The following is a 16625-nucleotide window of genomic DNA, read 5'->3' as shown; positions in this document are numbered from 1 at the left end:
CAATTTGTCTTCTGGTCCTATAGCCTTTGATACAGAATTGATAACAGTGTGGGGTCCGGGAGAACATCGGAGTTATATTCGATTCAATCTCATAGATGCACCTCAGTTCCAGCTCATTCTTGGATTGCCTTGGCTCACTGAGCATAACCCACAGATCGATTGGTCTAAACGCACTGTGGAAATGAATTCTGACTATTGCCTTGAGCATTGCTTTCAGTCTCTTACAGAGGCCACCAGTTCCACTATGTCATTAAACTTGGCCAATCAAACTCAGATGATTTGTGCTCTGGAAGTTCCTGTAATTCCAGTGGAATATCAAGATCTGAAGGAAGTTTTCAATGAGAAGGAAGCTCGAAAATTGCCACCTCATCGTGAGTATGATTGTCGGATTGAATTAGAACCGGGAGCTTCTTTGCCGTGCAGTCGAATTTATGCGTTATCAGAACCTGAGAACATCCATTTGAAGGACTACATCGAACAAAATTTGGCTAATGGATTCATTCGACCGTCACAGTCCCCTGTATCATCCCCTCTGTTCTTCATTCCGAAGAAGGATGGAACCTTGAGGACCTGCATTGATTATCGGGCTTTGAATTTAGTCACAAAGAAAAATCGTTATCCGCTACCCCTCATTTCTGAACTCCTCGATCAGGTCAAGGATGCGTGTGTGTATACCAAGTTGGATTTACGTGGGGCCTATCATTTGGTCCGCATGGCTGAGGGAGAGAAGTGGAAGACCGCATTCCGAACTAGACTGGGGTTGTTCGAATACCAAGTGATGCCTTTTGGGCTATGCAATGCCCAGCAGCCTTTCAGCATTTTGTGAACGATGTGCTTCGGGAGTACCTAGATCGATTTGCTGTGGTATACATCGATGATATCCTCATTTATTCCAACAGTTTGGAGGAGCATGTTTGCCATGTTCGTGCAATTTTGGAGCGGTTGTTGGAGAATCATCTGTTTGTAAAGCTGGAGAAGTGTGTTTTTCATTCCTCAAGGGTAGAGTTTTTGGGTTTCATTCTATCTCCAGTGGGTGTTTCCATGGATGATTCCAAGCTTCAGGCGATCAAGGCTTGGCCTGCGCCAAGGTCAGTGAAGGAGATACAGAGCTTTTTGGGATTTGCCAATTTTTATCGGCGCTTTATTCAGAATATTTCGGAAAAAGTGAGTCCGATTACTCGTCTACTCAAGAAAAATGTGCGATTCATTTGGGAACGTGAGTCAGAGGAGGCTTTCAAGCTTTTAAAAGAAGCTTTTGTCACCGCTCCTGTTCTGCAACATCCCGATTTGAAAGAACCGTTCTTCATTGAAGCTGATGCTTCCAATTTGGCTATCGGAGGAATTTTGCCTCAACGAAAGAAAGACACTGGTCAACTCCATCCAGTGGCCTATCATTCCCGAAAACTGTCTCCTGCCGAGGTTAATTATTCAATCGCAGATAAGGAACTCTTGGCAGTAAAAGAGGCTTTCAAGGTTTGGAGACATTACCTGTTTGGAGCGAGACATGTGATCACAGTCTTCACAGATCATCGGAATTTGCAATTCTTAAAATCAGCACGAACTCTAACTCCAAGACAATTGCGGTGGTCTCTCTTTTTTGCAGACTACGATTTTGTTTTGACCTATAAGCCTGGGTCTGCCAATGGTAAGGCTGATGCTCTTTCTCGTTTGAGTATGGAAGAAGACATTGACGCCAAGGTGGAGGGTTTTATCATTCCAGAAGAAAAGATTGTGGCCATCACGGTCGAGGATAAGTTTGAGAATCGGATCCAAGAGGAATTCATTAAAACAGAGTTTTCAAATTGGGAAATGGAAGGTCCTGATCGACTTGTTAAGGATGGAAAACCATTTCTGCAGGGAAAGATGTTCGTCCCCAGTGAAAATCTTCAAAAAGAAGTTATTCAGCAGTTTCATGATCATCAGTTGGCTGGTCACAAGGGTGCAAAGAAGACTTTGGAATTAATCAAGAGAATCTTCCTTTGGCCAGGCATGGACACTCAGGTGAGGCAGTACATCGCCACTTGTGAACCTTGTGTTAAGGGCAAGAGTTTGAGACAATCCCCGCAGGGTCTTCTTATGCCCCTACCTGTTGCACCCTCTCCCTGGCACACTATATCTATGGATTTCATAGTAGATCTGCCCACCAGTCAGGGGTATTCTGTGATTTGGGTGGTGGTGGATCAGTTTTCTAAAATGAGCCATTTCATTCCTTTAAAGACCTTACCTACAGCATCTCAGTTGGCCACTCTGTTTGTGGAACACATTGTAAAATTACATGGGATTCCTAAGGTGGTTATTTCCGACCGGGGTCCCCAATTCATTTCCCGATTTTGGAAGTCCTTTCTAACTGGTTTGGGGGTTGACTCTCGTCTGTCCACTAGTTACCATCCTGAGACGGATGGACAGACGGAAAGAGTCAATCAGGATCTAGAACAATATCTCCGGATGTATTTAATGGATCAGGAAGGGGAATGGCCTTCTTTGTTGAGCACTGCTGAGTTTGCTTACAACAATTCGGTCCATTCAGCCACCGGGTTTTCCCCATTCTTTTTGAACTCTGGTCGTCATCCCAATATGTTGGTTGGGAGGGTGGAGGTGGAGGTTCCTGCGGCTGAGGAGGTGATTCGAAACTTACAAAAATCCTATCAAATAGCTTCCTCTAATCTCAGTAAGGCTAAGGGGGCTTATAAGTTTCAGGCTGACAAGAAGCGAAGAGTAAGTCCCATTTATGAGCCGGGTGAAAAAGTTTGGATTTCCACTCGACACATGCGTTTGAGGGGGAATCGAAAGTTTCAACCGAGATTTGTGGGACCTTATGCAGTGGTTCGGATGGTGAATCCAGTGAGTGTAAGAGTAGCGCTGCCAAAGTCATTGAAGATCCACCCAACCTTTCATGTCTCTTTGATTAAAAGAAACCCTCCAAATTTCAGACGAGTCCTACCCCCAGGCCCAATTCACGTGCAGAGCTCTGAAGAATTTGAGGTCAAGAGAATTTTGGACTCTAAATGGAGAAGAGGGAAGTTCTTTTATTTAGTAGACTGGAAAGGCTATGGCCCTGAGGAAAGGTCTTGGGAACCCAGTAGCAATGTTCATGCTCCAAGATTGGTCACGGAATTTCATAAGACCCATCCACAGAAGCCTAGAGAGGGGGCTTTGGTGGGGGGTACTGTCAGGTCCATGTCAGGTTCTGCCACCAGGATCCTTTCAGTTCCGAATTTCAAGGTTTTTGGTAACCCTTTCTATCAGTTTCCAATTTGGAGGTTTATTCAGAGACAGGTTCAGGCTCGCAGTCTGATGGAGGGTTGATTCACACTTCCTGGTTGTTCCACTCGGGTGCTAGGTTAGCGTTCTAGTGTTTTCTGTTGGTCCGCCATTTCCCGCTCCTGCACGTTCTAAGTGGCGCACTTCAACGGTCATTTTTCGGCAGTCAGACGTTCCGTATCTGGCTCCTGTCAAGAATTTGGGTTCAGTCAAATAAATTTCCCTTCTCAGACAAAATTTTCCCAATTCCTGGTTTGGGCTCTTGTGGGGAAAATTGTTGGTCTCAATTCCGACTTTGGTTCCGTTCCGTTTCCCGCCGCAGCTCTGCATTTCTGAGAGTCCCGTGGAGTGCGGCTGGAATTTCAGCGGCTGTAAATCTTCAGCGAACCTTTCCTATGGGCAAGTAATTCCTCCGCTCCGAGTTCAGGATAAGAGCGGTAAGAAGTTTCTATTCTTTAACTTAAAGAATTCAGAGGCGCAGTCTCATTCAGTTCGGCCCAAATACACAGTTCTGCAAAGACAATTATTTCTAGTTAAAGTCTGCATTCAGTATTATGATTCAGCTAAACCGGCATATGATAAGTTGAATCCCTCGCTAAGGTAGCCAGAGTCTCTTCAGTGATGTAACTGAAGTTCCAGGTCTTCAGAGTGCAGCAGGTATCCTGACAGGTGTTCAACGCATAGCAACAAGTATATGAGAGTATTAATTATATGCATATGGTTATACTTTTATTTACCACCTCTACGAAAAATCTACCTAAAGACTTGACATTATCTACATTTTGAACCCTACTAATCTGCAAGAAAAGACTTAATTCGTAGCAGATTATTCCACCAGAGAGGGGCAAAATTCCACACAGTAACAGGTACTTAGAGAGGTAGAGCTGAGAGTAGAATTTCCAATTGTTGCTTGAACTGTAGTAATGTTCTGTTAACTGTTTCAGGTGTCCTCCAGCTTCTCAATTCAAGAGGTAGTGAAGAAGACACCAGTGTGGCAGTCTCTCTTTGTTTGTTATCCACTTCCCCTTTCCCTTCCATCTCTGGGCTTGGAGAAATCCGGGTGCAGGGGTGTTTGGGAATTTGGAAAATATTCAACGTTGAAGTTTTGGTCATTCGCTCCTACGGAATCAAGATAATTCAGGTACTGCTTCTGACAGGGGGCCCGCAGGGGGCCCCCAGAGTGAAGTCCGCCTGCCTTTCCGTGGCGGCATTGCCGCCACGGAAAGGCATTGTCAGATGCCTATTCTAATATGGCTGGTGGTGTCTGATAGACACCGCCACCATGTTATCACTTATCCGCCCCGGCCGCCAGGCGACCGGGGCGGAAAACAGGCGGGCGGTGTTTCCCACCGCTGCGGTCCCCTGCGCCATCGTAATATGGCGGGGGGAATGCAGGGAAGAATGTCGGGCGGATTGCGTCCGCCAGGGTGGCGGTGGTCACCGCCACCCTGGCGGAGGCAATCCGCCCGACATCCTAATGGGGCCCTTAGTGTTATTTTATGCTTAGGATATGTGTTTAAACATGTTTTACATTAATTTTATTGTGTATTTTGGAATCTTTGGGGGTTTGTGTGGGTGGGTCACTTTATGTATGCTTTTTTACAGGTTCCTGAACTTCGCAGTATAATTCCATGGAAGGATGCGGTTTTTTTTTTGGGAGAAAAGAGTGTATTACTAATAAATGTAATATTTTATCATCTCTCTCCTTTTTTCGTGATTTCCTGGAGCGATTTTTATTATTTTTAACTATTGTTCGGGCTTTTATGGTTGTTCATTTTGAATGGATTAGGAGAACATAGTGCGTTTTTTTAACTAAGTGTGTGTTGTTCATGTTTTAAATGAATTCAACACACTTGGTTTAGTCTGCGTTTCTTGGAGCGATTTTTGAAATATTTTACTATTTTTCGGGTTTTTGTAGGGTGTCGCTTTGGATTGGGAAAAGAATATGCGTTACAGAATTTTTACAAGGTGTGTGTATATCACTTTAAATTAAAAAGTGTCCACACTTGTTTTATCTGGGTTTTCTGGAGCGTTTTTTACCAATTTAAAATATTTTCGGGTTTTTGAGTGTTTCCGAAATTGGATTGGTACTGGATTGTAAGGGATTGTATGGATTATACATGGCTGGATTACGTCTTCTTCTGCTACATAAATTGTAAGTGTTTCTAATTTTATTCGGGTGGGAAATGTCGATTTAAATGTCATAGCAATGTTTGATGTCAATTTAAATATTGCATATTTGTCAACAAAATGTTTTTAACAATTTTATAAATATGTTAAACAAATATGTATTATTTATTATTAAATGAAAATGGTATTTTTTTTTTACCTTTTAAGTAATTCTCAGAAGTTGTTGTTAATTTTGATCTGATACTTTATAGTAGGCTTTTAGCTATTAGTGATAGGTACTCTAGACCTCTGGTTGAAGGATATAGTATCACTTGGCTTTGCAGGAGTCTGAACATTTGTTTGGTTTGTTTGGTTAGTTTAGGTCCAATTTGTGTAACAGATTGTTCTATCCTTAGTTCTTGGTAGCTTTGTTCTTTTTTCAAAGCTTCTATTAGATTTTGGAAGGTGGGTTTGGCTCTATTAGTGGTAGCTTGGAATGCATTGTGCCATCCTTCAACACTGTTATTAGTTTTTGCCTCTTGGTTTAATGTACTTAGATATACATTCCACCAATGTATGTGGAATTTAGGTTGGCGTCGGTGCCCAGATCTATGTAACCTTCCCACCCAAGTATCCTCAAAATAGTCCAGCAGTGGGGCAAGTTTTTCTTCATACTTTTTGTAGTATGTGCTGTCAATTAGTAAGTTGTAGTGTTCCGCTACATCAGTAACTGGAACATAGGCTAGTGCTATTAATTTTTTTACTTGATATGCAAAGTTGCTATCAGTTGAGTATTGAATGCTTAAGGTGGATTTCTGGAGATGTCTCCATATACTTTGATCGAAGTGATAGTAGCAACCTTGGATTGCTGTGTGGGGAAATGTTTTCAAAATGCTATTGATCATAGCTAGCTCGAAATCAATTTTTTGGGGAAAATAATTATTGATTTCATTTTTGATTACATTTAATATGTCAGTATATGTATTTTGTTGTTTGTTAGGTAACAAACAGTAAATAAAAGGGATATTGTAGTGATGGTATAATCCATGTATGGTATATAGTTGATAAAATGGTTTGGGACATGGTTTAAAAGTCCCATCCATCATCCATTGTTCGCATTGTTGTATTTTCCTTAAATTAGTAGCAGTTGCAAACATTATTATTCTGTTTGTGGGGCTTTCATTGTCAAAAAGTATAAATTTGTCATTACTCTGTGTTACGCTCATTTCTGGGGAAATTATAATTTCTTCAAAGGTTGTAGGGTTAGGTTGTGTTGTGGTAGTTAGTCTTTTTGTGCGTGCTATTGTGCGTTTAAGGGAGTAAATTGAGGGTAGCTGCCCTGAAGCATGGGCTGGAATTTTTAACAGTTCTTCTTTTAGGATTTGTGTAGTAGGTTTGTCACTCCCTGTGCTAGCTGTTTTTATAGTTTCCAAAGCATCCCTTATCTCTATCTCTGTGACATTGGGGGGGGTGATTGTGTTCCCTGGTAAATAATACATTTGTGTCTTCAGTAGTAGCCCTACCATAGCATTTGTTTGAATAGTATTTCGTACATTTCCAGAATACTTTTCTTTCTGTTTGTCTTTCTTGATTATAAACATACCCCATATAACATAACAATAATTTATTTTTCTGTGACATTACAAATTCTGCACCTTCATTCATTTTGTATTACTTGTTCTAGGAAAGATTTGAAAGAAACATGTTTAAATGTAAAATATTTTTTATTGTGGTTTACACATTTATATTTCACTGTTTATACTTACAGTTGGTAAATCTTGTTTTGAGAAATGCAGAAACTGTGTTTTCAATTTATTTCTTGAATGTTCTTCTTGTTTTCCTGTTGGTAGGAAAAGTAAAAAATTATAAGCGATTTGTAAAAAAAATGTGAGAATTGTTTTAAGAGAAAGCTGTATTATATTTAGAATTTTAGGGAATTTTAGGACATTATTAGATATACTTACTTGTTTAAATTGTTGAGTGTTTGTCTTTGGTGGAGTAGATGAAGGATGTAATGTGAATATCTGTAAAGAAGATAGAATAAACAAGAAATGCTTATTAGTAAATAGATTTATAGCTTTAGGGACTTCTAGGAAGTAAATACATATACTTACTTGTTTAAATTATGTAGTCTTTGCTTTAGGTAGAGTAGATGTAGGATGTCTTCTGAATATCTATAGAGAAGATAGAATAAATATTAAATGGTGTTTAGAAGATAGCTTGAGCATTTTAGGGCCTTTTAGGAATTTAACAAATATACTTACATTTTAAAATTGTGTAGTCTTTGCCTTTAGTATAGTAGATGTAGGAAGTCTTTAGAATATCTGTAAGGAAGATAGAATAAACAAGAAATGGTGTTTAGAAAAATGTTTTAGTATTTTAGGGCATTTTAGGAAATGTACACATATACTTACTTGTTTAATTTGTGTAGTCTTTAAATTTAGTTGAGTAGCACCAGGATGTTTTCTGATTTTCTGTTAAGTAGATAGAGTAAATAATGAATGGCTATTAGAAACTAGTATTTAAGAACAGCAGTTGGTGTATTAGAGAACATTTACATATACTTACAATCAGTATTTAGTGGTAAAGAAATAGGAGCACGTATTTTGAAGTGTTTAGCAGATGTCTATATAAGAAATGTTCAATGAGAGAAATAAATGTTATTTAAACAGTTAGGAGAAATAATGAAATTTTTAGCCTAGTACTTGTGTATTATAAAAATAAAGTTTAACTTACTTGATTAATTGGGTAGATATCTTGATTTGTAATGTAGATTCATCAGCAAACAGTTGATCAAAGTGTTGCCTTCTTCTTTCTATAGAGTTAGCAGCAACAAATAGTAGTAGGCATGTACTCCTTTTATAGTGTGTATTTTTAGTGTTCTCTTATTTTATTGGATGTTTTAAGAAAGGGAGCATTTTATTGGGTAGTTTGAATTTTTTTACAATTAATTGGTTAGTTTGTTGATGTGGGAATGGTGGTTTGTGAAGAGTTCTGCATTAAAGCTGGTTAGTTATTTAAATCATTTAAAATATATTTAATAATAATGTGATATTATATGTAGAATGATTTAGAAATATTTATATATTAATTGCAATGTTTTCATGATATGTTGGAAAAATGTTAACACATTTAAATGTTTACATTTTTTTTTTATTTAACATGATATATTTATTTTGGATTTTGTAATGTATTTTCCAAGACGATTTATATAGTATTTTACATATGTAATGTTTATAATCCTAAGTCGATAATTATTAAAAGACGATATTTTTGTTGTCTCTATATTTGCTGTCGATATTTTTGTAGTGTTAGGTTTATTTTGCATAAAAACGATATATTTGTAGTCGATATATTGCTTGTCTATATTAGTGATGTCGATATTTTCCAGACTCGATATATTTTACTCGATATTTTTGTAGTTTGTAAAATAAGTATAGAAACTCGATATTATTGCTGTCGATAATTTGTCAACGATATTTTGGCAACTCGATATTTTGTCCGTCGATAATATTTCAGTGATCCAATGAAACCTATGACTTTTTTCAATAATTTAGATTTTTTTTAGTGATATTTTGTAACTTTAATATCCTAAAAATTGTTTTTGTAATTTTTTTGTGTTTGTTATTAAAAGTATATAATGTCTTCTTTTCTATTAAATACTAAAATATAGTTTTTTTGGAGAAAAAAGTGGAGTTGCGCACCCATCGTGTACCTATCTCGGTGGGTGCGCGGGTTCAAACCGCCATATGGGTGAAATCATGATGGATGCGCATTTCAGCCAGCCCACTCCGCTTACGCGTACAGGGAAGTAACAACAATGCTACATGTCCCAGGTCTAGTTGTCAGCATGCCACAGCCACTCCCTCACAGCTGGTTTACACCCACACCAAACCCCTACATCACATGCATCACAGGACATGTGACCCTGTCAATAAAAAGGGCTGGGTGCACATGCTGGAGGCCATTTCCATTCTCTCCCATGACTTGAAATATACAGAGTTGGTGGCAGCCGAGGCACTTTGTCTCCTGCCACGTGGCGATGACTTGAGTTCCACTGAGTTAGTGCCACCAGAGCTGAGCGGGTGTGCAGCCTGCAATGATGCGTAGGCCTCGATACACCATCCTGGCAATCAAGACCCGATTTGAATTGTGAACTCGGCTGGACCGTGTGTACACCACACAGAGATGACTCCTCAGCAAGACCCAGAATCAAATGTGTGGCCTTCTGGTAGCCAAGGATGCGAGCCCCAGCCTTGGAGCTCGCTTCAGCATGTGGTGGGCCCTCTTGGACAACCGCCGGTGGTGGAAGGTCAGTAGAGAGGCTACTTTGCGCAGCGGCGGGCAGTCACCTTTGGGCGGTGGGAGTGGATGGTGTGCAGCAGCCTGGGTGCGCAGGGCGGTGGGAGTGGATGGTTTGCAGCAGCTTGGGTGGGCAGGGGTGGACAGACACCTCTGGGTGGCAGGAGTGGATGTGGTGCAGCAGCCTGGGTGTGCAGGGGCAGGACAGCGATGAAGGCATGTGCAGTTGTATGTACCCTGCCATTACTGATTCTATACTATGTTTCAGATGAGTGAGCTTTAGGGCTGCAGTATGTCCTAGTAGGTGGTTGGAGACACACCAGTGGCAGAAAGGTGAGCTGTGAGGGCTTTGTCCGCAGTGTCGGCACTCACTCTCCTTCTCCATCTCTTGCTTTCTCTTTATCACACTCTTTCTCTCTCTCGTCCTCTCTCTCTCACTCTTTCTCTCTCTCTTCCTCTCTCTCTCTCCCTCTTTCTCTCTTTCTCTCTCGCTCTCTCTCTCCTTTGATGGGCACATGACGCACAATCTTATCTTGCTTTTGTCTTGCAGGCTGTGATTCACAGATTTCAAGGAATAACACGCCATGGCTGTACCTACTTTTATTTTGTTGTTTTATTTAAATAAAACGTTTTATATGTAAATCCATAGATGACTGTGATTCTCATTTGTCCAACCTCACATGCATCTTGATTGTTATAATTGTGCAACATCAGTCGATATGTTACACTCCAGATTTCGGAAGGTTATTGTCACATTTATTTGTCGGGGGTTCAGGGGAGGATGGCGGACAAGGGGGTGGTGGCAGGGGTGTTGGGGCTCTCTTGGGTGTCCGAGCTGCTTATCTTTGGCTCCATGGCACCCTTTGTCATTCATGTTGCAGGTTGTAGTCCAACTTTACACCAGGTCAGAGCAGGTGTAAACTTCTGGTGCTAATGAACCTTATTGGCTGTTTTGTGTTTTCTTCGCCGATCTTGCTCATTGTTGAGAATGTTGCGAAGAGGTGTGTGTACTGTTTTTTCCACGGGAAAGCCTAATCTGCATCTTATTAGTGATATTTGCTGGGGTCATCCATGACAATGTTTTTTGAGGCTGCTATAGCTGGTAAACTGATAAACTGGTGATATGGACTGTTTGCACCAGCTTGTGAATGGTGTGTTAAATTTATCACCATCTTGGCTGTGATAAAGTGCCGGTAACTCACCGATGTCAGCTTGAGAATATGCCCCTCACCTTCCCAGGTGTTTTAAAGACCTGGGAAGGACTCAAGTGCCACGCTGAGAGACGCTCACCCAGTGTGTTTACACTAGGAGGTCGCCCTGAGAGCAGCGCACCCTTCGTATTCATAGTAGGGGGCCACGCTGAGAGCCGCGCACCCTTCGTGATCACACAGTGGGCCGTGCTAAAAGCCGTGCTAGGGTTGCAACTCCAAACGTTTTTGAAAAACCCAAAAAAGCTGTTCACTTTCCTTAATTTACATTTGCGTCTGTGGCCCCATCCCCCAAGGCATGCCCACATCTACATATTTATTTATCTTTTAAAGGGGAGGAGGGCTGTGTGGCCCCCCTCCAAACCTACTTCTGGCCCCGGGGGCCCCATCCCCCTGGGCCGGGCCTCTCTGTTGGGGACCATGGGGGGAGCCCCAATGCCCCCACGGTCCTGCCAGCTCCCCGCCTACTGCGGGAGCCGACATTGCTATTGGTCAACTGGAGCTGCTAACATGCAGCTTCCCTTGCCCAAAAGTAATTCTCCTTTCCTTTATTGAAGCAAGCAGAGGTTTTCCCCCTCTCGCATCAACAAAGCAAACCAGGGTTTGCTATCACAGGGTGGAAGCCATGCTCCCGCCCTGTCACAGCAAAAGGCAAAGTCCCGGGGGTGGGCACCCCGGGATATTGCAGGTGCAATCCCTGGGGGGTGGCGGTCCCCAGGGCCATCAAGCTCTCCAGGAGGGGGGGGCGCCCTCCCTCTATTTTCAAAGCCCTGGGGTGGTGGTTGTCCCCGGGGCTGTTGGAGGGCTGTGTGCCCTCCCGCACCTAATTTACATAGCTCCAAGGAGGTGGTGGTATAATTATACAATTGCCCCGGGACCTGGCCCACCTGGGGGCTCATCTAAATGAAGTGGGAGAGCCGCCACTTCATTTAAAATAAAAATGTCATCTGGATTTGCATATTCGGACGTTTAATAAAAAAAAATATATATATATATATATATATATATATATATATATATATATATATATATTTGGGGGTTCCTTGTAGGACATCCTGAGCAGGCCTAGGGGGTCTGGGTGGTTCTACCCTGCCCCTTTATCTTCATTTTCCACTTTATTTTACTGTTTTCTTATGACTCAATTCTACTGAGTCACAAGATGGCTGCCAACACTTCCTGGTTTGGAGTGTTGGCAGCCAATTAGAATGAAGCTCGTGATCGGGAGGGTTCGTGAACCCACTGCGCCCCTAGATATCAATATTTCATTTTTTGAATTTCTCAGCAACAACTGAACAGATTTACACCATATTAAAAAAAGGTAGCATTCTGAATGAAGAACTAACATTTTGCCAATGTTGGTGTAATTCTGTTAAGCAGTTCGGGCTATAGCCGTGTCTAAAGTTTCCTATGGGAATTAACGTGGAGAAAACATGTTTTGGGACCCCCCTTTTTTCTCGGCCCCTGCTTGCCGAATCACCCCGAAACCTTCAAGATAGGAGTGGACCGGAGCAGGCTGTAGCCTTGGCTAAAGGGTCCTATGGGAAATATATTTTTTGACTTTTATTTTTTGAATTTCTCAGCAACTACTAAACTGATTTACAACATTTAAAAAAAGGTTGCATTCTGAACCAATCGCTCCCTTTTTGCCAAATTTGCTGTAATTCCGTTTAGCAGTTCGGGCTATAGCCTTGGCTTAAGTTTCTGATTTAAATTAACATGGAGAAAACACTTTTTAGGACCCCCTTTTATCTCTGCCCCCGCTTCACGAATCACCCCCAAACTTTCAGGATAGGAGCTGACCTGGATAAACCTATTTTTTAGAGAATTTTGCAAAGATTCGTCAAACTACGCCAAAGTTAATAGTAAATCAAAACATTATTTTCCTATGGAAACTAGGTTCTAACTATAATTACCTACTGGCGACCGCCAGTAGGTAATATATATATATATAAACATATATATAAATATATATATATATATATATATTCACTGAAAAAACCATAGGTTTTAGGGAAAGGTATAGTTAGTTGGAAATTTCACGCGTACAAAACCATAGAAATTTACCCATTATAGTTAATTCAGCTAACTGTAACCTGAGCCCCCGCAATGCACTGCTGATGACGTCAAATATTACATCACTCATGAAATGGTCAGTGACATTACTGATGACATTACTGATGACATCTCAAATGACAATGCTGATGACATCACTGATGACATCATTCATGTGATAAATTGGTGCATCTTCTCACACCCTAATAGAACCTTTGATACACCCACTCTAAATTACAGACTGCCATTCTCAAAACCATAGACACTCCAACACCAATAACTACATACCCACTCACTGATTCTTAGGTTTACACACACATCCACTCACTCATCCGTACAGTCACTCATACTTATGGTCAGTACAGGACTATCATATGCACCCATACACCTATATAGAAACTCACACACCGCCACTTATCCATATGATCAATTTGTACATATGTTTTTAACAATATTGTGTTTCATAAAACTTGCTGTGTTTTGCGTTTTTTTATACAAACATATGTTAATGTGACAAATTGTATCGTGAAATAGGCAAAGTAATGGTTTGTAGATCAATGTGATTTGAAACCTACACAGAGTGACGCGCACTTGCACTTTAAAAATGAACTGCTCATTTGGTAGCGTTATGTGATCAAGGCCTCTGGGCAGGCCGAAACGTTATGCTGGTGGCGAGAAAAAATTAAATAAATAATTCACCTTCAAGTCCGTGTCGGCTCTCGTTTGCTTCTCTGGTGGAGTCCTGTTGTACGGGGGACTGCTGGAGTTGCTGGTTCGAGTTGTTTTGCATATATATATATATATATATATATATATATATATATATATATATTCACTGAAAAAACCATAGGTTTTACACCAGTTATAGTTAGCTGGAAATTTTACTCGCATAAAACCATTGAAATTCCCACGTTATAGTTAGTTGGACTCACTATAACTTGCGCGTGCAATGCACTGCTGATGACGTCACATATTACATCACTCATGACATGGTCAGTGACATCACTCATGACATCACTGATGACACCATCCAGTGAATGTGTGTCTTTTTAAAAAATAAAATATGTGTTATATATGTATATGTAAAGGTTGATGGAAGAATACATGTTTAAATAAGTGTTTACATGGATGTTTTTGTAAAAAACAAATTGATTGGTTAACTGGTTTATTAAGTGTATCTTAGTAAATACATATTTTAGAGAGTAATGTTTAAATATTTAAATATATGTATTAGTGTTTCACTTTGTGTATAAGTGGCTGCATGGGTTGGTGAGTAGCTACATGTGTATGTATATGGGTTATTAGATGTTTTTCCTAGTATCAGTATGAGTGTTTGTATGTGTATGGTTTAGTGGGGGTATTACTTAGCACATAGATGCATGAATGACTGACTCTCTCTTTGTATGTGTTTTGAAGACAGCATATGTGCAGGACTGTATGGGTGGATGATTGTGTATATGTGTGTGTGTAAGTGAGTGATTGACTGTCTCATTATTGTCTTTATAAGTAACTACATATGTTTTAATGTAGTATATGTGAATATTAATGTATATACATGAGTATATGTGAGAGTGAGGGATTGTAAGAGTTCCTGTTTAAATAAGTATGTGTTTCTATAAATGATTGTTTAACAGAGTAAGTATGTGTAAGTTTCCTTAGAAGTAAGGTGGTAGTGTGTGTATAGCTGTATATGCAAATAAATGGATGTTCAATAGTTTATTTGCATGTGTGAGTATGTGTGAGAGTATCTTTTGGATGACTGTCGGTGTGTAACAGGATGTACAGGTGTATCACTACATATCATGAGTGAGTATATGTATGAGTGACTATATAGAACTGTTGGTGAATGAGTGGATGTGTATATAGATGGTGGAATTATTGAATTGGTTGCTGTAACTGGTATGGGTATCTCCATTTTTTGGAAAATTTTAGTTTCTATTTTTGAATATGTGTTTCAAGGGTTACATTACAGTGAAAGGAGCTCTGTCACTCTGTCACAAGGATGGGGTCATCAGTGATGTCATGAGTGATGTCACTGACCATGTCATGAGTGATGTAATATGTGACGTCATCAGCAGTGCATTGCACGCGCAAGTTATAGTGAGTCCAACTAACTATAACGTGGGAATTTCAATGGTTTTATGCGAGTAAAATTTCCAGCTAACTATAACTGGTGTAAAACCTATGGTTTTTTCAGTGAATTTAATAGGTTTTTTAAATGCTAATTCCTAACTGTAACTGGTGTGAAACCTATGTTTTTTTCAGTGGATTTCATAGGTTTTTTAAATGCTAATTCCTAACTATAACTGGTGTGAAACCTATGGTTTTTTCAGTGAATTTCATGGGTTTTGTAAATGCTAATTCCTAACTATATATAGGGCCTCAAACCTAAGTTTTTTTCAGTGAACTTCATATGTTTTTTAATAGCTAATTTCTATAGCTATGATATATAATATTTTTTATAATAAATCCTATATTGTATATTTATATAATATTTTTTTATGTATATTTTTCCCTTTCATTTATTTTTTTATTTTTTGCCTTGGTGCGCTCCCGGTGCGCGTACCGGTGAACGCACGGGTAAGCGCAGTGTTACGGCGCGCCCCGGTGCGCGTACCGGTGAGCGTCCCGTTAGCGCCATTGCCGCGAATGAAAACATCATCGTGACGTATCGCGTAGTCGCGTGATGCGTCTTATGACGCACGGCATAAGCGCACCCGGAAGCGCCGGAGCCCATACGATCGCGCAACGTAAGCGCCGCCGGGCGCGTAGCGTAAGCGCGTCGGGTCAGGTGACCTGAAAATAACACTTTTCATTGGTTCAGATCAGTTTTGGTTTCCAAATGATGAAAGCCCGGATCATGTGACTTGAAAATAACACTTTTCATTGATTCAGAACAGTTTTGTTTTCCAAATGAGGATAGCCCCCCCCTTTTTTCCTCATTCTCACTTTGTTCTTTGAGTGAGGAAGACCTGCTTTTTTCTTAGAGATATGGCTACAGTACTATCAGCAGCTGGAGCATCTGCCCCACCACCACCACCACCACAAGGACCACCAGAACATCACATTGGTGGTCAAGAAGAAGAGGATGAGGAGGAGGAAGAGGAGGAAGAGAGAAGGCAGTTCCTGCCAGAAGACAATCCCCCATACAAACCTAGGGAGCACTTTATATGGGAGTTTTATAAAATCTCAAGGGGTTCCAAAAAAGTAAACGCTGCAAAGGTGACCTGTCTCATCTGTGGCGCTGTACTATCCAGGGGGAACCCTGTCAAAAAATATTCATTTGGCAATCACACAATGATTCGCCACATGCAACGATTGCATCCCAATAACTATTCTGCAGCAGAGGTGAGAGAACTGTGCAGAAACCTTCCCCAATCGTCTTCCCGAACCTCAACAACCAAAGAACCCACTCCATCGGTTCCAGAGGCTAGGGAGATGGTGCCAAACATACAAACCAAGTTTGGTGGGTACAAAATCGTTTGCATTGTTTGTGGCAAAACAATTACCTATGGTGAGCAAAGTATTAATCTCATCAACCTTGCTGGTGACAACCACCAGTGCCGAAAGAATCCTTAATTTTTTCCTGTTTTTTTTTGCTCCAGTTGAGCCATTTACAATTCCCTGTTTTTTGTTTGTCCCCATAAAAAATACAAAAAAAATAGAAAATTCTTCATAAAAGCCCAAAAAAAT

Source organism: Lissotriton helveticus, chromosome 6 (genome assembly GCF_964261635.1).
Source record: "Lissotriton helveticus chromosome 6, aLisHel1.1, whole genome shotgun sequence".
NCBI classification, from domain to species: domain Eukaryota; kingdom Metazoa; phylum Chordata; class Amphibia; order Caudata; family Salamandridae; genus Lissotriton; species Lissotriton helveticus.
Note: the sequence above shows the minus strand (reverse complement) of the source record.